Consider the following 26,302-nt stretch of genomic DNA (forward strand, 5'->3'; position numbering starts at 1 on the left):
TTTAATATAATTGATGTATAAAATTATATTAGGGGGAGGAGTCAAGATAGCATACTAGGAGGTCTCAGAATTCATGTCTCCGCACAACTAGGGCACCTACCAGGCACCGGTGGGGGACCACAGACACCTAAGGGGACAGGAAGAACCCCCAGCGACTGGCTAGGATGTGGGGCACGGGGGGAGTGAAGGGGGAGAAGAAGTGGAGGCGGGAAGGGACTGGTGCCCCTGAGGGGAAGCTGGGGGAGGGGAAGGGATCCCACGCCCAAAGCGGAAAATTGAGAAACCATTGGGAGAGCAGAGGATCAAAAGGGAGCATGGCCAGATTTCCCCTGCCCACTTGGGCCCCCAGGAACCTCTGCTGAGATCCCGGGCCTGATCCTCTGCCCACTGAGGTCCCCTAGAGCCACGCAGGTCCTGAGGGAGTGGGAGGGAGGGAAGGGGGAGCAAAAGTAAAGGCGGGACCTCCAGGACCAGCACCCCTGAGGGGTGGATGGGGGAGGGGAAGAGTTCCTACACCCAGCTGGACCTACTCAAGGTTAGGGGTCCAGCAGCGACGGGGGAGACCCTGGGGGAGATGGTGGGGGAGGGGCACGAAGGAACGGAAGGGAAGCAGTCAGTGCTTTCCCTGTCCACTTAGGTACCAGGGAGCCTGTTGCGCTCCTGGGCCTATTGCCCTGCCCTCAGAGCCTCCCTCCTGCTGGGCAGAACCCAAGCCCCGCCCCTACACCCACACCCAGGACCCTATCTCTACACTCGGAGACCCCCTCTGAGATCCCCTCCAACATGCTGGACCTAAACCCCACCCACACACCTTCACTCAAGGCCCTACCTCCAAACTTCCAGAACTCCACACTCCAGACGCCCTCCTTTCCATGTGCTGCCTGCCTCTCTCCTTCTGTGCAGGTTATAAGCAGAGGCCCTGCCCCACACTTGAATGTTGCCCTGCCTAGGCCCCACCCCCAGGACCTTTTCTGGCTACATGGGTCCTGAGACTAGGCCCCACCCCATGCTCAAACGTCACGCCCCCACCCACCTAGGTTCTGCCCCACCCCCACTGCCCCTGCCAAAGTTCCATCCCCGCCTAAACTCCAGCCCCACAGCCAAGGTTTTTATTTTTTTTTCTTTTTTCCTCTTTTAGATTGGGGTTCTGTTTTACCTTGTTGATTCATTGTTGTTCATTCTTTTATATTTTAAATTTCCCTAATAAATGTTTTATTTTTCTAATTTTATTTTATTCTTTATACTTTGCTATTGTTCTCTCCTTTTGGCTTGTTCCACCACCCCCACTTTTTCCTTTTTCTGTTGTGGTTTTATTTTACCTTGTTGCAGTTGTTTCAATTATAGTTTTATTTTTCCTAATATAGTTTTTGTCTTTCGAATTTTATTTTGTTTTTTATTCTTTGATATTGTACTCCTCCTTTTTTTTTTCTTTTTTCTTTCTTTTTTTGTTTTACCTTGCCATGAAGCTTGCAAGATCTTGGTTCCCAGGCCAGAGGTTGGGCCTGAGCTCCTATGGTGGGAGCTCTGAGTCCAGACCACTGAACTAACAGAGAACCTCAGACCTCAGGGAATATTAATGGGAGTGAGGCCTCCCGGAGGTCCTCATCTCAGCACCAAGACCTAGCTCTATCCAACTGCCTGCAAACTCTAGTGCTGGACGTCTCAGGCCAAACAACCAGTAAGACAGGAATATAGCACAACCTATCAAAAAAATATGTTACAGACAAAGGAGCAAGGGAAAAATCTACAACACCAAATAAATGAAGATGAAATAAGCAACCTACCTGAAAAAAAATTCAGAGTAAAGATAGGAAAGATGATCAAAAATCTTGGAAAGAGAATGGAGAAAATGTAAGAAACATTTAACAAGGATCTAGAAGAACTAAAGAGCAAACAAACAGTGAAGAACAACACAATTACTGATGTAAAAAATACTCTAGAAGGAATCAATAGCAGAATAACTGAGGCAGAAGAACAGATAAGTGAGCTGGAAGATAAACTGGTGGAAATAACTGCCAGGGAGCAAAATAAAGAAAAAAGAATGCAAAGAATTGAGGACAGTCTCAGAGACCTCTGGGACAACATTAAATGCACCAACATTTGAATTATAGTGGTCCCAGAAGAAGAGGAGAACAAGAAAGGGTCTGAGAAAATATTTGAAGAGATTATAGTCAAAAACTTCCCTAGCATGGGAAAGGAAATAGTCAAGTCCAGGAAGCACAGAGAGTACTGTACAGGATAAACCCAAAGAGAAACACACCCAGACACGTATTAATCAAACTATCAAAAATTAAATACAAAGAAAAAATATTAAAAGCATCAAGGGAAAAGCAACAAATAAAATACAAGGGAATCCCCATAAGGTTAAGAGCAGATCTTTCAGCAGAAACTCTGAAAGCCAGAAGGGAGTGGCAGGACATATTTAAAGTGATGAAAGGGAAGAATGTACAACCAAGATTACTCTACCCAGCAAGGATCTCATTCAGATTTGATGGAGAAATTAAAACCTTTACAGATAAGCAAAAGTTAAGAGAATTCAGCACCACCAAACTAGCTTTACAACAAATGCTAAAGGTATTTCTCTAGGCAGGAAACACAAGAGAAGGTAAAGACCTACAAAAACAGACCAAAAACAATTAATAAAATGGTAATAGGAACATACATATCAAAATTACCTTAAATGTAAGTGGATTGAATGCTCCCACCAAAAGACACAGACTGGCTGAATGGATACAAAAACAAGACCCGTATATATGCTGTCTATAAGAGAGCCACTTCAGACTTAAGGACACATACAGACTGAAAGTGAGGGGATGGAAAAAGATATTCCATGCAAATGGAAATCAAAAGAAAGCTGGAGTAACAATTCTCATATCAGAAAAAAATAGACTTTAAAATAAAGACTATTACAAGAGACAAAGAAGGACACTACGTAATGCTCAAGGGATCAATCCAAGAAGAAGATATAACAATTGTAAACATTTGTGCACGCAATATAGGAACACTTCAATACATAAGGCAAATGCTAGCAGCCATAAAAGGGGAAATCGACAGTAACACAATAATACTAGGGGACTTTTAACACCCCACTTTCACCAATGGACAGATGATCCAAAATGAAAATAAATAAGGAAACACAAGCTTTAAATGACACATTAAAAAAGATGGACTTAATTGATATTTATAGGACATTCCATCCAAAAACAACAGAATACACTTTCTTAAGTGCTCATGGAACATTCTCCAGGATAGACCATATCTTGGGTCACAAATCAAGCCTTGGTAAATTTAAGAAAATTGAAATCATATCAAGCATCTTTTCTGACCACAATGCTATGAGACTAGATATCAATTACAGGAAAAAAACTAAAAAAATACAAACACATGGAGGCTAAACAATATGCTACTAAATAACCAAGAGATCACTGAAGAAATCAAAGAGAAAATCAAAAAATACCTAGAGACAAATCACAATGAAAACACGACGACCCCAAACCTATGGGATGCAGCAAAAGCAGTTCTAAGAGGGAAGTTTATAGCAATACAAGCCTACCTCAAGAAACAAGAAAATCCTCAAATAAACAACTTAACCTTACACCTAAAGCAATTAGAGAAACAAGAAGAAGAACAACAACAAAAAACCCAAAGTTAGCAGAAGGAAAGAAATCATGAAGATCAGATCAGATATAAATGAAAAAAATGAAAGAAACAACAGCAAAGATCAATAAAACTAAAAGCTAGCTCTTTGAGAAGATAAACAAAATTGATAAACCATTAGCCAGACTCATCAAGAAAAAAAGGGAGAAGACTCGAATCAACAGAATTAGAAATGCAAAAGGAGAAGTAACAAATGACACTGCAGAAATACAAAGGATCATGAGAGATTACTACAAGCAACTCTATGCCAATATAATGGACAACATGGAAGAAACTGACATATTCTTAGAAAAGCACAACCATCTGAGACTGAACCAGGAACAAATAGAAAATATAAACAGACCAATCACAAGCACTGAAATTGAGACTGTGATTAAAAATCTTCCAACAAACAAAAGCCTAGGACCAGATGGCTTCACAGGCGAATTCTATCAAACATTTAGAGAAGAGCTAACACCTATCCTTCACAAACGCTTCCAAAATATAGCAGAGGGAGGAACACTCCCAAACTCATTCTACGAGGCCACCATCACCCTGATACCAAAATCAGACAAGGAGGTCACAAAAAAAGAAAACTACAGGCCAATATCACTGATGAACATAGATGCAAAAATCCTCAACAAAATACTAGCAAACAGAATCCAACAGCCCATTAAAAGGATCATACATCATGATCAAGTGGGGTTTATTCCAGGAATGCAAGGATTCTTCAATATACGCAAATCAATCAACGTGATAAACCATATCAACAAACTGAAGGAGAAAAACCATATGATCGTCTCAGTAGATGCAGAAAAAGCTTTCGACAAAATTCAACACCCATTTATGATAAAAACCCTGCAGAAAGTAGGCATAGAGGGAACTTACCTCAACATAATAAAGGCCATATATGAAAAACTCACAGCCAACATTGTTGTCAATGGTGAAAAACTGAAACCATTTCCACTAAGATCAGGAACAAGACAAGGTTGTCCAATTTCACCACTATAATTCAACATAGTTTGGGGAAGTTTTAGCTACAGCAACCAGAGAAGCAAAAGAAAAGGAATCCAAATCAGAAAAGAAGTGAAACTGTCACTGTTTGCAGATGACATGATACTATACATAGAGAATCCTAAAGATGCTACCAGATAACTACTAGAGCTAATGAATGAATTTGGTAGAGTAGCAGGATACAAAATTAGTGCACAGAAATCTCTTGCATTCCTATACACTAATGATGAAAAATCTGAAAGAGAAATTAAGGAAACACTCCCATTTACCACTGGAACAAAAAGAAGAAAATGCCTAGGAATAAACCGACCTAAGAAGACAAAAGACCTGTATGCAGAAAACTATAAGACACTGATGAAAGAAATTTAAAATGTTACAAACAGATGGAGAGATATATACCATGTTCTTGGATTGGAAGAATCAATATGTGAAAATGACTATATTACCCAAAGCAATCTAAAGATTCAATGCAATCCCTATCAAACTACCAATGGCATTTGTCACAGAAGTAGAACAAAAAATTTCACAATTTGTATGGAAACACAAAAGACCCCAAATAGCCAAAGCAATCTTGAGAAAGAAAGATGGAGCTGGAGGAATCAGGCTCCTGGACTTCAGACTATACTACAAAGCTATAGTAATCAAGACAGTATGGTACTGGCACAAAAACAGAAATATAGATCAATGGAACAGGATAGAAAGCCCAGAGATAAACCCATGCACATATGGTCACCTTATCTTTGATAAACGAGGCAAGAATATATAATGGAGAAAAGACAGCCTCTTCAATCAGTGGTGCTGGGGAAACTGGACAGCTACATGTAAGAGAATGAAATTAGAACACTTCGTAACACCATACATATAAATAAACTCAAAATGGATTAAAGACCTAAATGTAAGGCCAGACAATATAAAACTGCTAGAGGAAAATACAGGCAGAACACTCTATGACATAAATCATAGCAAGATCCTTTTTGACCCACCTCCTAGAGAAATGGAAATAAAAACAAAAATAAACAAATGGGACCTAATGAAACTTAAAAGCCTTTGCACAGCAAATGAAACCATAAAAAAAGACGAAAAGACAACCCTCAGAATGGGAGAAAATATTTGCAAATAAAGCAACTGACAAAGGATTAATCTCCAAAATATACAAGCAGCTCATGCAGCTCAATATCAAAAAAAACAAACAACCCAATCCAAAAATGAGCAGAAGACCTAAATACATATTTCTTCAAAGGATATACAGATTGCCAACAAACACATGAATAGATGCTCAACATCACTAATCATTAGAGAAATGCAAATCAAAACCACAATGAGGTATCACCTCACACTGGTCAGAATGGCCCTCATCAAAAAATCAACAAACAATAATTGCTGGAGAGGGTGTGGAGAAAAGGGAACCCTCTTGCAGTGTTGGTGGGAATGTAAATTGATACAGCCACTAAGGAGAACAGTATGGAGGTTCCTTAAAAAACTAAAAATAGAATTACCATATGATCCAGCTATCCCACTACTGGGCATATACCTGAGAAACACAAAAAGAGTCACGTACCACAGCGTTCACTGCAGCACTATTTACAATAGCCAGGACATGGACGCAACCTAAGTGTCCACTGACAGATGAATGGATAAAGAAGATGTGGCACATATGTACAATGGAATATTACTCAGCCATAAAAAGAAACAAAATTGAGTTATTGGTAGTGAGGTGGATGGACCTAGAGTCTGTCATACAGAGTGAAGTAAGTCAGAGAGAGAAAAACAAATACCGTATGCTAACACATATATATGGAATCTAAGAAAAAAAATGGTTCTCATGAACCTAGGGGCAGGACAGGAATAAACACATAGACGTAGAGAATGGACTTGAGGACACGGGGAGGGGGAAGGGTAAGCTGGGACGAAGTGAAAGAGTAACATTGACATATATACACTACCAAATGTAAAATAGATAGCTAGTGGGAAGCAGCTGCATAGCACAGGGAAATCAGCTTGGTGCTTTGTGACCACCTAGAGGTGTGGGATAAGGAGGGTGGGAGGGAGATACAAGAGGGAGGGGATTGGAGATATACGTATGCATATAGCTGATTCACTTTGTTAAACAGCAGAAACTAACACAACATTGTAAAGCAATTATACTCCAATAAAGTTGTTAAAAAATTATATTAATTTCATGTGTGTTTTCTATATGGAAGGTAAACTATGGTTAATTTTGGTCAGTTTCAGCTCTTAGCACAGTACTATTCCCCATCCCCATCCACATGGCAGGCAGCTGTGCATATGTTCCTGGAGCAGCTTGCACACATACAGCATGGGTAAAAAGGACCCTGTTCTCCAAATACTGGAAAGTTGTATTCTAATTGGTGATGGCTGCTTCTCATCACAGAGGTACAAAGAGGAGGTGCCATTGTTGTTGCACCTCCACCCATTGTTGCAAGCCACTTCCCCTACAGCTGAAGTGAACTTACAGGGGATTTAAAGTGCCAGTGCCCTTTTCTCCCTCCCTTTCATTTTTCTCTTTTTCCCATGTTGGCAGCCGGACATTAAAAGACTATGACATTCAAAACCAAATACATATATGGGGAAAATTAGAAAGTGCTCAGGTTCAAAAAAGAACTGAGAAGACCTTACGTTTAAACCTCCAGCTGATCCTTGGTACAGAGACAACCCAATAAAATAATAATAATAACAAAAAAACTCAGGTAAGGGGGAGAATCTGATTTCCAGAGATAACATTATTAGATTCAAATGTCCAGTTTTCAGCAAAAAAATCGCAAGACACACAAAGAAACAGGAAAATATTGCCCATTCAAGGGAAAAAAACTAAATCAATAGAAACTGTCCCTGAGAAAGACCCGATTGCAGATCTGCTAGACAAAGTCTAACATATCATCTTAAGAATGCTCAAAAACTAAGGAAGATGTGGAGAAAGTCAAGCAAATGATATAGGAAATCTAAAAAGAAACTAAAAAATTTCTGGAGCTAAAAAGTATAACTGAGGGACTTCCCTGGTGGCGCAGTGGTTAAGAATCCTCCTGCCAATGCAGGGGACACAGGTTTGATCCCTGGTCTGGGAAGATCCCACATGCCACGGAGCAACTAAGCCCATGTGCCACAACTACTGAGCCTGAGCTCTAGAGCCCACGCCGCAACTACTGAAGCCCTCATGCCTGGAGCCCATGTTCTGCAACAAGAGAAGCCACCGCAATGAAGCCTGCACACACTGCAACAAAGAGTAGCCCCTGCTTGCCACAACCAGAGAAAGCCCATGTGCAGCAACGAGGACCCAACACAGCCAAAAAAAAGTATAACTGAAAAGTAAAATTCAGTAGAGGGATTCAAAGGCAGAATTGAGCTGCCAGAAGAAAGAATAGGGAAACCTGAAGAAGATAGGACAATAGGAATTAATGAGTCTGAAGAACATAAAGAAAAAGATGGAAGAAAAGTAAACAGAGCTAAGGGACCTGTGGCACACCATCAAGTGGACCAACATATACACTGTGGGAATCCCAGAAGGAGAAGAGAGAAAGGGGCAGAGAGAATATTTAAATAAAAGATGGCTGAAAACTTACCAAATTTGATGAAAGACATGAAAATAAACATCCAAGAAGCTCAACAAACTCCAAGTAAGATGAACTCAAAGAGACCCACTTATAATAAATGTTCGAAAACCAAAGATAAAGAATCTTGAAAGCAGCAAGAGAAAAGTGACTTGTCACATACAAAAGATCCTCAATAAGACAATCAGATTTCTTATCAGAAACTCTGGAAGCCAGAAAGCAGTGCAGCTGATACATTCAAAGTGCTAAAAGAAAAAAACTTTCAACTGATAATCCTATATCTCACAAAACTATCCTTCAAGACTGAGGGAGAAATTAAGACATTCTCAGATAAACAAAAGCTGAAAAAGTTTATTATCACTAAGCCTGCCCTGCAAGAAATGTTCAAGGGTGAAATGAAAGGACACTAGACAGTAACTCAAAACAATATAAAGGACTAATGAGAACACACTGTATAGCACGGGGAACTCTACTCAATGCTCTGTGATCTAAATGGGAAGGAAATCCAAGGAAGAGGGGATATATGTATATGTGTGGCTGATTCACTTTGCTGCACAGCAGAAACTAACAAAACATTGTAAAGCAACTATACTCCAATTTAAAAAAAAATGAAGAAATAAAGATCTCAACAAAGGTAAATGTACACAAGTAATTATGAAAACTAGAATTATTTTTAAAAGTCTCTATCTCCACTTTTTTTCTACATGATTTAAGAGATTAATGTATTTTTTAAAAAAATTATTAGTCTAGGGGAATTCCCTGGTAGTTCAGTGGTTAAGACTCTGCACTTTTGCTGCTGAGGGCCCAGGTTCGATCCCTGGTCGGGGAACTAGGATCCCAGAAGCCACACAGTGTGGTCAAAATATATATGTGTGTGTGTGTGTGTGTGTGTGTGTACACAAAAAACAATAGGATTATTGTAATTTTGGTTAGTAATTCCACATGTTGCTTTCTACAAAATTTAAGAAATTGATGCATTTAAAAGAATTATTATTTTATGTTTTGGGGCATACAGTGTTTAAAAGACTCAATTTTGTGAACTGACAACTGAAACCAGGGAGACAGAGCCATAAAGGAGCAGAGTTTTTGTATGTTATTGAAATAAATCTGGTATAAATTCAACTTAGAATGTTGCAACTATTGAATGTTAAATGTAACACCCATGGTAACCAGAAAGAAGATACCAATAGAATATACACAAAAGAAAATGAGAATGGAATTTAAAATTTTTACTACTAAAAAATCAACTAAACAGGACTGCAGAAAATTAGGGGGGAAAAAAAACTATAACTCATAAAAACAAATAGCAAAATGGCAGAAGCAAGTCCCTTATTACCAGTAATTACTTTAAATGTAAATGGATTAAACTTGCCAGTTAAAAGACAAAGATTGGGGCTTCCCTGGTGGCGCAGTGGTTGAGAATCCGCCTGCCGATGCAGGAGACACGGGTTCGTGCCCTGGTCCGGGAAAATCCCACATGCCGCGGAGCAACTAAGCCCATGAGCCATGGCCGCTGAGCCTGTGCGTCCGGAGCCTGTGCTCCGCAACGGGAGAGGCCACAACAGTGAGAGGCCCGCATACCGCAAAAAAAAAAAAAAAAAAAAAAAAAAAAAGACAAAGATTGGCAGAATGCATAAAAATACATGATCCAAAATATATGTTGCCTGCAAAAGACTCACTTTAGATCCCAAAATACAAATTGATTGAAAGTACAAGGATGGAAAGAGATATTCCATGCAAATAGTAATGAAAAGAGAGCAGGATTTGCTATATTAATATCAGATAAATAGACTTTAAACCAAAAAAGATTACAAGAGAGAAGGGAGATATCATATATTAATAAAAGGTACACTACAGTTCATAATTAATTATGAATATTTAGGCACTTAATAACATACCAGCAAAATATATGAAGCAAAAACAGAAATGAAGGGAAAAATAGACAGCTCTACTATAATAGTTGGAGACTTGAATACCCCACTCTCAATAATGAATAGAACAATCAGACAGAAGATAAATTAGAAAACAGAAGACTTAAACAACACAATGAACCAATTAGATCTAAGACATATACAGAACGCTCCACCCAACAACTAGAATATACATTCTTCTCAAGTGCACAAGGGCCATTTTACAAGATAGACTACATGTTAGACCTCGAATTAAGTCTCAATAGATTTAGAAAGATAAATGTCATACAAAGTTATCTTTTCTGACCGCAACAGGACAAAGTTAGAAATCAATGAGAAGTAAAATAGGGAAATTTATAAATTGTGGAAATTAAACAACATACTCTTAAACAACCAATGAGTCAAAGAAGAAGTAACAAGGGAAATTAAACAACAGAGATAAATGAAAACAAAAACTCAGCGTATCACAACTTGTGAGATGAAGTAAAAGCAGTGTTAAGAGGAAAATGTATAGCTATAAAATGCTTACATTTTAAAAAAATCTGAAATCAACAACCTAAATTTACAACTTAAGGAACTAGAAAAAGGAACAAACTGAAACCAAAGCTAGCAGAAGAAAGGAAATAATACAGACTAGGGCAGAAATCAATGAAACAGAGAACAGAAAAACAAAAGAGAAAACTCAATGAAACCCAAAAGTTAGTTCTTTGAAAAGATCAACAAAATTGATACAACTTTAGCTAGATGAACTAAGAAAAAAAGACTCAAAATTACTAAAAACAGAAATGAAAGTGGGGACATTGCTACTGATTCTACAAAAATAAAAAGGATTATGAGAGTATTATGAACAACTATATGCCAACAAATTGAATAACCTAGATGAAATGGAAAAATTCCTAGAAACACAAAACCTACCAACATTAAATCATGAAGAAATAGAAAATCTGAATAGACCATAAAGGAGATAGAATCAGTAATCAAAAATCTCTCAACAAAGAAAAGCTCTGGACCTGATGGCTTCATTGCTGAACTCCACCAAACATTTAAAGAACTAATATTAATCCTTCCCAAGCTTTTCCAAAAAATGAAAGGATAGGGAATTTTTCCTAACTCATTCTATGAGGTCAGCATTACCCTGACACCAAAGCCAGACAAACACACTATAAGAAAACTACAGAGCCAATATTCCTTATGAACAATGATGTAAAAATCCTCAACAAAATACTAGCAAACCAAATTCAGAAGCATATTAAAAGGTTATATGCCATGACTAAGTGGTATTTATTCCTGGAATCCAAGGATGGTTCAACATACAAAAATTGATTAATGTAATATAACACATTAACAGAATGAAAGGGGAAAAACACCCACATGATCACTTCAGTTGATACAGAAAAAGCATTTGACAAACCTCAACAGCCTTTCATTATAAAAACACTCAACAAATTAGGAATAGGAGGAAAGCATCTCAACATAATAAGAACCATACCTGAAAAACTCACAGCAAACATCATACTCAAAGTTTCAAAATGGATTAAAGACCTAAATGTAAGACTGGAAACCATGAAACTCCTAGAAGAAAACATAGACACAACAACTCTTTGACATAAATCATAGTGGTATTTTTTTGGACCTGTCTCCTAAGGCAGAAAAGGAAACAAAAGCAAAAATAAACAAATGCCTAATTAAGAGCTTTTGCACAGCAAAGGAAACCATCAACAAAACAAAAAAACAACCTACTGAATGGGAGAAAGTATTTGAAAATGATATGACCAATAAGGGGTTCATATCCAAAATATATAAACAGCTCAGACAACTCAACATCAAAAAAAACAAACAATCCAATTAAAAAATGAGCAGAAGACCTGAATATACGTTTTTCCAAAGAGGACATAGAGATGGCCAACAGGCACATGAAAAGGTGCTCAGCATTGCTAGTCATCAGAGAAATGCAAATCAAAACCACAATGAGGAACTTCCCTGGTGGTCCAGTGGGTAAGAATGATCTGCACTCCCAATGCAGGGGGCCTGGGTTCGATCCCTGGTTGGGGAACTAGATCCCACATGCATGCTGCAACTACGAGTTCACATGTTGCAACTAAGAAAGCTGCACACCACAAGTAAGAGCCCATGTGCTGCAACTAAGAAGCCTGCATGTCGCAACTAATAGCCTGCATGCCGCAACTAAAGATCACACATGCCTCAACTAAACATGCTGCAACTAAGACCCAGCACAGCCTAAATAAATAAATATTGTTAAAAAAAACCACAATGAGGTATTACCAATATCACCTCACACCTGTTAGAATGGCTATCATCAAAAAGACCATAAATAATAAGGGTTGGCAAGGATGTGGAGTAAAGGGAATCCTTGTACAATGTTGGTGGGAATATAAACTGGTGCAGCCACTGTGGAAAACAGTTATGGAGGTTCCTCAAAAAAAACTAGAAATAATTCACAGACATAGAAAACAAATTTATGGTTACCAAAGGGGAAAGAGGGTGGGGGAGGGATAAATTAGGAGTTTGGGATTAGCAGTTACAAACTACTATATATAAAATAGATAAACAACAAGGTTCTACGGTATAGCACAGGGAACTACATTCAGTAGCCTGTGATAAACCATATGGAAAATAATATATATGAATGACTGAATCACTTTGTCGTACACCAGAAGTTAACACAACATTGTAAATCAACTATACTTCAATAAAATTTTTTAAACTAGTTAATTAAAAAGGAAACTAAAAATAGAACTACCATATGATCCAGCAATTCCACTCCAGGGTATACATCTGAAGAAAACGAAAACACTAACTCGAAGATATATGCACCCCAATGTTCATAGCAGCATTATTTGCAATAGCCAAGATATAGAAGCAAAATAAGTGTCCATTAACAGATGAATAAAGAAGATGCAATACACACACACACACACACACACACACACACACACACAGACAAAGGAATACAGTTCAGCCATAAAAATGAATAAAATTTTGCCATATGCAACAACATGGATGGACTTGGAGAGAATTATGCTAAGTGAAATAAGTCAGACACAGAAAGATAAATACTGTATATTATTTAAATGTAGAATCTAAAATGTAAAGCCAACTAGTGAATATAACAAAAAAGAAACAGATTCACAGATACAGAGAACAAACTAGTGGTTACCAGTGGTGAGAGGGAAGAGGGGAGGGACAGGATAGAGGTAGGGGATTAAGAAGTACAAACTATTACGTATCAAATAAATAAGTTACAATATATATTGTACAGCACAAGGAATACAGCCAATATTTCATAATAACTATAAATGGAGTATAACCTTTAAAAATTGTGAATCACTGTGCTGTGCACCTGAAACTTATATAATATTGTAAGCCAATATACCTCAATTTAAAAAAATGTGAAAGCCTTTCCTCTAAGATCAGGTATAAAGCAAGGATGTCAACCTTCCTCACTTTTATTCAACTTAGTACTGGTAGTTCTAACTAGAGCAATTAGACAAGAAAGAGAAATAAAAAGCATCTAATATGGAAAAGAGGAAGTAAAATTATCATCGTTTACAGATATGATCTTTGATAGAGAAAACCCCAGTCTACAAAAAATTGCGACACTAAAATGTTAATGCAGCAAAGTAACAGAATATAAAGTCAACACAAAAATCAGTTATATTTCTATCACTAATAATCACCAATAATAAACAATCTGAAAAGGAAATTACAAAAACAATTCCATTTACAGTAACATCAAAAGTATAAAATACTTAGGAATGAACTTATCTAAGGAGTTGAAACACTTGTACAATGAAAACTACAAATCATTGCTGAGAGAAATTAAAGAAGACATTAAAAAACGGATATATCCCATGCTCATTTATTGGAAGACTTAGTATTGTCAGTACTACCCCACAGATGTCAAGACTACCCAAAGTGATCTATAGATTCCTAACAAATGTAATGTATTTCTTATCAAAATCCTGATATTTTTTCCAGGAATAGAAAAAAAAAACCAAAACCCATCCTAAAACCAGGGACTCTGAATAACCAAAACAATCTTGAAAAGGAAGAACAAAGCTAAAAGCCTCACTTCCTGATTTCAAAACGTACTACAAAGCTCCAAATAGTGTGGTACTGGAATCAAGACAGATATATAGACCAATAGAATAGAGAAAGCCCAGAAATAAACCTTCACATGGTGAAATTATTTTTGACAAGGGTGCCACAACCATGCAATAGAGAAAGGACAGTCTTCAACAAGTGGTGCTAGGAAAACTGGATATTCACATGCAAAAGAAAATGACGTTAAACCCTATCCAATACCATATACAATGAATCAAAGACTTAAATGTAGGCCCTAAAACCATAAAACTCAGGAAAAAACACAATAAAAGCTACACAACACTGAATTTGGCAATAATTCCCTGGATATGACATGAAAGACACAGGCAACAAAAGAAAAAAATTGGCAAACTGGACTTCGTGAAAATTTAAACATTCTCTGCACTGAAAGACACCATCCAGAGTAAAAAGGCAACCCACAGAACGGGAGAAAATATTTGCCAATCATATATGTGATAAGGGATTAATATCTAGAATATATAGAGAATCCCTAAAACTCAAAAAGCAGTTGGATTAAAAAATGGGCAAACACTTGAATAGATATTTCTCCAAAGATACACAAATGACAGATAAGCAAATGAAAAGATGCTAAGCATCAATAATCATTAGGGAAATGTGTAAATCAAAACCACAATGTCAATTAATGTAAATTATTGCAGTATTGTAAGATAGAAAATTCATATAATCATTAATGAAAGAAAGCACTCTATAAAATTTAACATACATGCAGGATTAAAAAAAAGGAAAAAGTGTTGTACACTTATAATTTTGTTAAAGGGTAGATATCATGTTAAATGTATTTTCCACAATAAACATTTTAAAAAGAAAATAAAAACTACAATGAGATACCACCTCACACCCATTAGGATGGCTACTATCAAAAAACCAAAACAACAGATGTCGGTGAGGATGTGGAGAATCTGTAACTGTTGCATGCTGTTGGTGAGAATGTAAAATGGTAGGGTTGTTGTGAAAAACAATATGGTGTTTCTTCAAAAAATCAAAGACAGATTTACCATATGACCCAGCAATTCCACTTCTGAGGATATATACTCAAAAGAATTGAAATCAGGGTCTCCAAGAGATATATGTACACCCATGTTCAGAACTTTATTTACAATAGCTAAAACATGAAAGCAACCCAAGTGTCTGTTGATGGCTGAATGGATAAGCAAAATGTGAGATATATATATATATATATATACACAATGGAATGTTCTTTAGCCTTTAAGGAAAGAAATTTTAACATATACTACAACATGGATAAACCTTGAGGACATTATGCTAAGTGAAATAGCCAGTTATAAAAAGACAAATACTGTTTGATTCCACTTAAATGAGGTACTTAAATCAGAGACAAAAAGTAGAATTGTGATTGCCAGGGGTTGGTGGCAGGGTGGGGGAGATGAGAGGATTGTGGGAGTTATGAGCATAGGGTTTTAGTTTAACAGGATGAAGAGTTATGAAGATGGATGGTGATATTAAATAGTGACCTGTACACTTAAAAAATAGTTAATATAGAAAATTTATATGTATTTTACACAATAAAAAAAATTTTTTAAAAACAATCAAGAGGTATTGAAACCTCAAATACTAACCTCTGGAAAAAGAACAGTAGAGATCCATAGCCAAATTTTTGAAAATTTCCTTGCAATAGCCTGTCTTCAACAAGTCTATACAATTTCTTCACCTTCTTTTCTCTAGGCAAAGTTATAAGATTCCCCAAACCCCAGGGTAAGTATTTTCCAGGTTTCTTCCTCTTTCTAACCTACTTTTGTAATATATAATAAATATATATAAATATATTTATATAGGCAAATATATATATTTACCTATATAATTGCTGGTAGTTTTAAAATACACAAACCCACTCATGGAAATATACCTCATGAAGTGCAAAAGAGATGCAAAAGGATGTTCACTGTGGCATAATTTATAGTAATGAAAAAGCTGAAACTACATAAAGAAATATTTCATAAATTATGATTTGTCAACTCAGTGGAATGTTATGCACAAAGCCTGAAGGACAGCAGGAAACAGCTATTACAGGGAACCATGATTATGGGTGATAGTTTAAAAATCCTTGAATGCCATAACAAACTGTTTTTAACAATGGAATCTATAGAAAAAGGAACCCTCTAGAGTTGAAACAAGGTATAAAGACTGCAGCAGAAAGTACCTTTTCTTTTCTTTAGCTGTCTGAAGGAAATTAAGAAGAGGAGAAAAGGAAATGCCCTTATTGACCTTCCCTCCAGCTTTTCCTGCTGCTAATTCCTTGACACTCAACACTAGCCAACACTTTAAAAGGGAGCCTATACAGAACTGGATTCAGCACTCAGGTTTCCTCTAAGAGGAGGTGGGAAGGTTATGTATGAAAAGACCTCAAGCTGAAGCCAAGAAAAGATCCACCTGGTAAAAAAAAAAAAACAACAACAAACCCTCACGTCTCTTAAAAAAAAAATGACCTGAAAAATTATTTCCAATCCAAAAGTTAAAAACTGATAAGACAGAAAAGATGGGACTTCCCAACCAGATATTCAGGTAGGTATATGTGAATCTTGTTACTGACTATCTAAAGCAAAGATAGCAACAATGTACTGAGGAATTTATAACACATCTAAAAGTATGACAAAAGAGAATGAACAATGTGAGGAATAAAGTTCTAACACCATACATTATGAGGCAGTAAAATACTAATGAAGGTAAACTATAATAAGTCAAATATGTATATTGTAATCCCTAGGGGAATCATGTAAAAAACTTTTTAAATGAGGTATAGCTAACAAGCCAATAGACAAAATGGAATCATAATAAAAACAATCCAAAAGACAGAAAAATAGATAAAAAGAAGAAATGGGACTAATAAAAAACAAGAAAGATGGATTCAAGAACTGTGAAGTATCTGAAATTTTACCCTACTTGCAAGTCAACAGGTTGGCCTGTCACAGTTTCATGGATGCTGGCAGAAGATATGAGACATTTGAGTTACAGAAGGGCAGCTTATTATTCCTACCAATGGAAATACCCAGAGTATCAGTTTTTGTTTTTTCTACCGGTTCCCCAAATATCAATTAGCACAGAGCAATGCAACTAGGGCCACATGACACTGACATATAGTGCTTTGTTATAGCAGAAAAACCCTGAACTTGGAGAACTAAATTTTTTATGTGGGCAGTAAGCATGCCTGCTCCTTGCTCTAGAAAGATACTATCTTCCAAGGTTGTTTGCTAAATAAACTTCCTTGAAAAAGACAGTCAGAAACAAAGGGCAGTCAGTACCTTGCTTGCAAGACACACAGAAATGCAAAAGACTTATGAAGCTCTGTCTCCCACTAGATGGCAGATTTATTTTTAAGTGTTTTGGGTTTTTTTTATTTTTAAATTTTTTATTTTATTTTTTTTGGCCGTGCCATGAGGCATGCAGGATCTTAGTTCCCCGACCAGGGACTGAACCCATGCCCCCTGCATTGGGAGTGTGGAGTCTTAACTACTGGACCGCCAGGGAAGTCCCTAGAACACACATACTTTATAAGTGCATGTGGAATAGTCACCAAGACAGATCATGTGGGCTATCAAACAAACTTAACAAACTTAAAATAACTAAAATCAAACTTAAAATAACTAAAAGTGTATTATCTGTACACACAGAATTACACTAGAAATCAATAACAGAACAATAACTGGAAAATCCCCAAATATTTGGAAATTGAACAACACACTTCTAAATAACTCATGTATCAAAGAAAGAGGAATTTAAAAAGGAAACTGAAAAGATTTTGCTTAATAAAAATAAAAATGCAATATATCAAAATTTCTGAGACATGATGAAATGCTTATATTAAAAATATAACCAATATTTTTATATCAATAATCTAAACTTACACCTTAAAAAACTAGAAAATATCAAATTAAATCCAAAAGCAAGCAGACAAAAGAAAATAATAAAAAGCATAAATTGATGAAATTGAAAATAGTAAAACCTTACAGAACAATTAAATGACAACCTGTTTCTTTTAAGAAGTTCAATAAAAATGATAAATTTCTGACCAAGAAAAAACTTCAACACAAATTACCAATATTAGGAATTAAAGAAAAGGTATCTCTACTGATCACACAGGCATTAAAATAAGAAATATTATGAATAACTTTATGCCAGTTTGATAGTTTACATAAAATGGACAAATTCCTTTATAAAAAGTTTCCTCTCAAAACTCACTCAATAAATGTAGATAACCTGAATAGTCCTAGATCTATTAAAGTAATTGAATTAGTAGCAAAAACCTTCTATCACAAAAAGAAGCTGTAGAGATAGGTGAACTTAGGGGACAATGAGTTATTGGTTTTGAATACAGAGGAGTCCTAGGAGTCCTGGGGGATAAGGCTGAAGTCCTGAGAGATAGATAGACTGTAGAAAGCATTGAAAGTCAGGCTAAGGACTTGAACTTCCATTATACAGATGATGTCTTTCTTTTTCATGGTGTGCCCCAGACCACCCTCCACATTTATGCCAGTTAATCTTTTTTTCTTTCTTTTTTTTATTGGAGTATAGTTGATTTACAATGCTGTGTTAGTTTCTGCTGTACAGCAGAAACTAACTGATATATGTATACATATATCAGTACATATATCCACTCTTTTTAAGATTCTATTCCCATATAGGTCGTTACAGAGTATTGAATGGAGTTCCCTACACTATACAGTAGGTTCTTATTAGTTATCTATTTTATACATAGTAATGTGTATATGTCAATCCCAATCTCCAAATTTATCCCTCCCTCCCCTTTCCCCGTTGGAAACCGTAAGTTTTCTACATCTGTGACTCAGTTTGGTTTGTAAATAGGTTCATTTGTAGAATTTTTTTAGATGCCACATATAGGCAGTATCATATGATATAGGATATCACTGTCATATTGTCATTGTCATATTGTCTTTGTCTGACTTACTTCACTCAATATGACAATCTCTAGGTCCATCCATGTCACTGCAAATGGCATTAATTTGTTCTTTTTTATTATGCCAGTTAATCTTTAGTATTTATATAGTGCATTGTACTATTTTCTCTGTTGATTATATGTGTAATAGTGCCCTAAGCTAGTTTGTAAATTCCTTAGGTCACATGATAAAGATTTCCAAATTGGGGACAAAGTTACAGAAACCTTCCAGGTCAGGTGGCTTCATAGGTAAAAATATACCAAACATTTAAGGATGTAATGATAAGAATCCCATACAACTCTTCCAGAAAATAAAAGATGATGAAACACTTCTCAACTTTTTGAAACTATTACCCTGATACTAAAACCGGATAAAAACACCACAAAAAACTACAAATCAACATCCCTCATAAGCATAGACGCAAAAAACCTTAAACAAATAAGCAAATTGAATTTAACAATATATAAAATAGATAATACACTATGACTAAGTGGTGTTTATCTCGGAAATGCAAGGTTAGTTCAACATTGAAAACCAGTTAATGCAGGAACTTCCCTGGTGGTCCAGTGGTTAAGAATCCACCTTCCAGTGCAGGGGACTCAGGTTCAATCTCTGGTGAGGGAACTAAGATCCCACATGCAGCAGGGCAACTAAGCCCACATGCTGCAACTACTGAGCCTGTACATCACAACTAGAGAGAAGCCTGTGCACTGCAACAAGAGCCTGAGCACTGCAACGAAAGATCCTGTGTGCCACAAATAAGACCTGACACAGCCGAAAATAAATAAATAAATATTTTTTAAAAAGAGAAAACCAGTTAATGCAATTTGCCTTTTCAGACAATAACAGAAAAACCATGTGATCATCCCAATAGGTGCAGAAAACAGTGGTGACAAAATTCAACACATTCACGATAAAAAAACGCTAAGCAAATTAGATTTGGAGGGAACTTAACCAACTAAAGGGACATGTACCAAAAACCTACAACTGTATCATACTTGATAGTATGTTTTTTCACTAATGGTATACTTTCTCACTAAGATCAGGAACAAGACAAAGATGTCTACTCCTACCACTCATACTAGAATGGCCCTAGCCATCGAAAAAAGGCAAGAAAAAGAAATAAAAGGCTTAGTCTGGAAAGGAAGGAATAAAACTTTTTCTTTGAATTTTTATTTCTTGCATGTTTATTTGCAGGCAAAATGATCATGTATATAGAAAATCCCAAGCAATCCACAAAAATGAGACTAGTATTAATAATTGAGTTTAGCAGGGTCACAGGATACAAGGTCAATTTATAAAACTCAGCTGTACTTTATAATAGCATCAAAAAACATGAAATATTTAGGAAAGGATAAATCTAACAAAATGTGTGCAAGAATTTTATGCTGAAAACTGCAGAACACTGGTAAGAGAAATAAAAGAAAACCTAAATAAATGGAGAGATATCATGTTCATCAATGGAAGATGATATTAAGATGTCAATTCTCCCCAAAACTATTTACATCATCAAGCAACCTCAACAAAATCCCAGCAGATTTTTTGTAGAAATCGACAAGCTGATTCTGAAATCTCTATGGAAAAGCTAAGGCCTTGGAACAAACTACTTTAAAAGAACAAAGCTGGCTGATTCCCACCACCTGATTTCAAAGCTTATTATAAAGCTGTAATAGTGAAGTCAATGTGGTATTGGTTAAAATACAGACCTACAGAGCAATGGAACAAAAGAGCCCAAAAAAAGTGACCCACACATACGGTCAACTGATTTTCAACAAAGGTGCTAAAGTAAATCAATGGAAAATGACAGTCTTTTGAACAAATGGTCCTGGAATATTGGTCATCCATCTGCCAAAAAAATGAACTCAATCTATACCTCACACTGTATTATAAAATTAACACAAAATGCATGATAGATCTAAAGGTGCACCTAAGATCTCTAGAAAAAAGCATCAGAAAAATCTTTGTCACTGTTGGTTTGGCAGAGAATCCTTACGACACAAAAAGCATAAACCATAAAAAAAATTTTTTTGATAAATGAAAACCTTGAAAATTGAAAAAATGAAAAATTTGTGTTAAGACATTGCAGAGAAATGAAAAGATAGCCACAGACTGGGAAGAAATATTTGTAAACCCCCTCTCTGATAAGGAATTTTTTGTGCAGAATATATAAAGAACTCTCCAACACTGAAAGAGGAAAACAGCCCAATTTTTAAAACAGCAAGGGGTTTGAAGAGACACTTCATCACAGATACAGATGGCAAATAAGCACATGAAAAGACAGTTGGCCCTTCTGTGTATCTGAGGGTTCCACATCTGCAGAACAAAAATTTTCAGTAAAATAAAATTACATAAGTTCCAAAATACAAAACTTGAATTTGCCCCCACACCAGAAACTATTTGCATAGCATTTACATTGTATTTACAACTATTTACATTGTATTAGGTATTATAAGTAATCTAGAGATGACAAAGTATATGGGTAGGATGTGCATAGTTTATACGCAAATACTATGCCACTTTATATGAGGGACTTAAGCATCTGCAGATTTTGGTATCCTGTGGGAGGAGGTGGGGGGCAGCCACCCAGAAACCAATCCCCCAAGGATACCAAAGAATGACTGTAGTACTCAAAATTATTCATTAGGAAAATGCAAATTAAAACAATGAGATACCATTATACACCTATTAGAATGGAGAAAATAAAATCTGACAATACCAATTGCTGGTGAGGATGCAGAGCAACTGGAACTCACATACATTGCTAATGGGAATGCAAAATGGTATAGCCACTTTCAAGTCTGACAGTCTCTTGTTAAACATACACTTATCATTTGACTGTCACACTGCTCCCTTGCCAAAAACTGTAAACAACCCAAATGTCCATTAACTAGGTAATGGATGAACAAATTGTGGTATATCCATACTATGGAATACTTAGCAATAAAAAGGGAAAAACCACTGATACATGAAACATGTATGAATCTCAAAAGCATTATATGAAGGAAGCCAGACACAAAAGGCTATACATTGTATGATTCCATTTATATGACATTCTGGAAAAGGCAAAACTGTAAAGTCGGAAATCAGATCAGTAGTTGCCAAGGAGCTAGTGTGAGTGAAGTGGATTGACTGTGAAGAACCTGAGGTAACCATTTTCGATCATGGAAATATCAATGTTATGTTTTGACTGTGGCAGGTTACATGACTATACATTTGTCAAATGTCATCAAAGTGCACATGTGAAGTGTGACTTTCAGTATCTGTAAATTATGCCTCAGTAAACTGAACCATGAAAAACAAAACAGATTCCCGAAGTTGTGATCTGTCTCGCTCTATGTGGAACAAGTTTACCTTTTCCCCACACATTCCTAAATAAATCTTTTAAACGACAGATCTATCCTCATTTGTTAACGAGACAAATAATACTTCTTGAGCATTCCCGAGGCCTGATAGGTACTTTATATGTATTATCTCATGAAATTATTCCACCAGCCCTATGAAACTGAGGTTAAGAGGTTTGCATAATTCTAAAGTTGCAGTTTAACCCCGAGTATGCGGACTACCAAGATCATCTTTCCCTCTGTACCTCGCTGCTTTCCCAGTTCCCCAAAGACAAGGACTAAACTTTTTTTATGGCTGAGTTGGGTCTTCGTTGCTGCGAGCAGGGGCTTCGTTGCAGTGTGCAGGCTTCTCACTGTGGTGGCTTCTCTCATTATGGAGCACGGGCTCTAGGCGCACAGGCTTCAGTAGTTGTGGCTCATGGGCTCTAGAGCACAGGCTTAGCAGTTGTGGTGCATGGGCTTAGTTGCTCTGTGGCATGTGGGATCCTCCTGGACCAGGGCTGGAACCCATGTCCCCTGCATTGGCAGGTGGATTCTTAACCACTGTGCCACCAGGGAAGCCCAGGGACTAAATTGTATATTCTTCACTATGTCTAACGTATCACATCCAAATAAAAACTGACACTGGTGAAAAACAAGAAACAACTTCCCAAACTGAGTACTGTATCAAGTGTAGAATCTAAAGAAAGATGCTTTCTGGGGAAAATCCTCCCTTTCCCACTCCTACCATCTCTGGTTTAGTAACAGCCCATCAAAAGGAGGCACTCATTTGTTTATTCTCCCTAGTTCCTCTCTGCAATTTCCCAGCCCTGCAAAACACTGCAAACTCAGATGGCTCTGGGGTTAATGAGGTTAATCTGTTAATACTCCAGAGACAGCAATTTCTATGGACTTAGAATGATGATCCAAGATCATCTTTCTCAGGAATTATTTTCTTAACTAAGGAAGTTTACTGTTTTATTGAATAAAATCAGTCACATCACTTCATTTGTATTCCCTGATACAGTCCAAGATTATCACTTCAATTGCCAACTTTCTTAACTATGGCATTTAACAAAATCTTCACTAAACAACTAATCCCATCCCAAGCTTAAGAGGTACGGAAGATAAGTGGTCCCATTCTGACACTGTTCTCAGTTACAATGCTTTAGTTGTAAGTAACAGAAAATCCAATCAGGAATTTTCTTCTCTCACGTAACAAGTTAGGTGGTGGGGAAGTTCCAGAGTTAATTCAGTTGTTCAAAAGTCATCAAAGGCCAAATTTTTTCCATTTTTCTATTCTGGCATCCTTAGGATGTTGGCAATTATTATTTCACAGTATCCTCACAATAAGGCTGTGAGTTTCATTAAAGCTGCTGCCTAACAGTTGCCTAGTATGAGGAAAACAATTTTCTCACATGTACTTCGGAAGGCAATTTAGAAGTACTTATAGAATTTTTTTTAATGTGCATATCCTTTGATCTAGCAAGTCCACTTCTAAGAACTCATCTCAGAAAATGTTAAGTGGACAAAAACAGGCATGAACATGTTCATTACAAAATTTTTTTTAATGGTAAAAAATGAGAAACAGCCTAAAATACCTATCAATAGGGTGTGATTACTTAACTTGAGAGACTCATATAATGGAATACATCATAGCTGTTTAACATGGAACTATGTGCAAGTTTTGTTGATAACAGAGGAACTGCAAAGAGTATGTGTGCATAAATAAATAAAAATACCTATGACACTAAAAAGGCAGCAGGGAGGGCTTCCCTGGTGGCGCAGTGGTTGAGAGTCTGCCTGCCGATGCAGGAGACACGGGTTCGTGCCCTGGTATGGCAAGATCCCACATGCCGTGGAGCGGCTAGGCCCGTGAGCCATGGCTGCAGAGCCTGTGCGTCCGGAGCCTGTGCTCTGCAACAGGAGGGGCCACAACAGTGAGAGGCCCGTGTACCACACACACACACAAAAAAAGGCAGCCGGAGATTCCTGGTGGTCCAGTGGTTAGGACTCTGCACTTTCACTGCCAAGGGCCTGGGTTCCATCCCTGGTCCGGGAACTAAAATCCCACAAGTTGCAGCAAGGCCAAAAAAAAAAAGGCAACAAAAGCAAAAACAGATAAACTGGATTACATCATATTTAAAAATTTCCGTGTATCAAAAGACAATGAACAGAATGAAAAGGCAACCCACAGAATGGGAGAAAATATTTGCAAATCATTTATTTAAGCCAGAATATATAAAGAACTCCTTCAAATTAACAACAAAAAATAAACTGTTTAAAAACAGGCAGAGGACTTGAATAGACATTTCTCCAAAGACAAGCTAATGACCAATAAACACATGAAAAGATGCTCAACATTACTATCATTATGGAAATACAAATCAAAACCACAACCTCACAACCATTAGGATGACTGCTATCAAAAAGAGAAGTTTTACCTCTCCGAAGAATCGACAAGATGGCAGAATGGAGCAGAAGCAGCAGACCTTTGGCAATTTCACCTACAGCAGCGTGGACCTTGTAGGACGGGTCCTACAAGCAGCTGGTACAGCTGTACAGCACCCAGCTACTGCTGAACCAGGACTGCCAAGGAAGCAGCACACCCTGCTAAAGCGCCCAGTGCAAGGCCAAGGAGGCACTGCCCAAGGAGAGACCTGAGGTGGTAAAGACGCACCTGCAGGACATCATCCTGCCTGAGATGGTGGGCAGCATGGTGGGCGTCTACAAGGTCAAGACCTTCAACCAGGTGGAATCAAGCCTGAGTTCTCAATCACCTACACAGCCAGGAATGGCATCAGGGCCCCTCCTCTGGCTTCACCCTCTTCAAGTAGCCTGCTCAGCCAATAAAGTCACAGACTTCTCTTAAAAAAAAAAAAAAAAAAAAAAAAGGTTGTTTTGCCAAGGATGCGAAGAAACTGCAACCTTTGTGCACTGTTGATGAGAAAGTAAAATGGTGAAGCCGCTGTGGAAAACAGTATGATGGTTACTCAAAAACCTTCAGAGAATATACTCTAAAGAACTGAAAGCAGGGTCTCAAAGATTCAAAGCAGCATTATTTACAAAAGTCAAAAAGTGGAAGCAACCCAAATGTCTATCAACAGTTAAATGTATAAACAAAATGTGGTATATATACATGCAATGTTATTCGGCCTTAGAAAGGAAGGAAATTCTGACACATTCTACAACATGGATGAAACTTGAAGACATTATGCTAAGTGAAATAAGTCAGTCACAAAAAGACAAATATTGTATGATTCCACCTATGTGAGGTACCTAATCAAACTCAAACAAAAAATTAAATCCAGGGGCTGAGGAGAGGGATGGTTAAGTTGTTGTTTAATAGGTACAGTTTGTTTTTTGCAAGATAAAAAAAATTCTAAAGATTGGTTGCACAACAATGTGAATATACTTAACACACTACTGAGGTGCACACTTTAAAATGGTGAAGATAGGGACTTCCCTGGAGGTCCAATGTTTAGGACTCCACACTTCCATTTCAGGGGGCAGAGGTTCCCTGGCTGGGGAACTGAGATCCTGCAAGCCACGAAGCACGGCCAAAAAAAAATAAAATAAATAAATAAGATGGTTAAGATAGTAAATATTATGTGTATTTTACCAAAATAAAAAATTTTACCTAAAAGAAATTTTAAAGTAATACCAAAACAAGAATCAAACCAAGCTATACATATCTGTAAAGAGTTCAGAAAGCACCTAACTGTTAACAGTGGTTATTTATGGAGAACACTGATGGGAAAAGGAGGGACTTTTGTTTTCTGCTCTGTATATTTCTGTAT

The 26,302-nt window shown here is 37.0% G+C and overlaps 1 protein-coding gene and 1 non-coding gene across 16 annotated transcripts in view; one reads left to right on the plus strand and one right to left on the minus strand.

Annotated features, from left to right (window-relative positions):
* The window catches only part of SNRPE (small nuclear ribonucleoprotein polypeptide E), a 167,171-nt gene that overhangs the window by 132,891 nt on the left and 7,978 nt on the right, over positions 1–26,302 (minus strand). The window contains exon 6 of one of the 15 annotated variants that reach the window (XM_067033480.1): positions 24,741–26,042. The exons of the other annotated variants lie outside the window; for them this stretch is intronic. The gene's annotated coding sequence lies outside the window, so the exon portion shown is untranslated. Of the gene's footprint in view, positions 1–24,740; positions 26,043–26,302 lie in introns of those variants that run through there. 15 annotated transcript variants of the gene reach the window in all.
* Positions 8,973–9,045, plus strand: TRNAK-UUU (transfer RNA lysine (anticodon UUU)). The gene has a single exon. It is a non-coding gene; the product is annotated as a tRNA-Lys (tRNA).

This window comes from Kogia breviceps, chromosome 1 (assembly GCF_026419965.1).
Source record: "Kogia breviceps isolate mKogBre1 chromosome 1, mKogBre1 haplotype 1, whole genome shotgun sequence".
NCBI classification, from domain to species: domain Eukaryota; kingdom Metazoa; phylum Chordata; class Mammalia; order Artiodactyla; family Physeteridae; genus Kogia; species Kogia breviceps.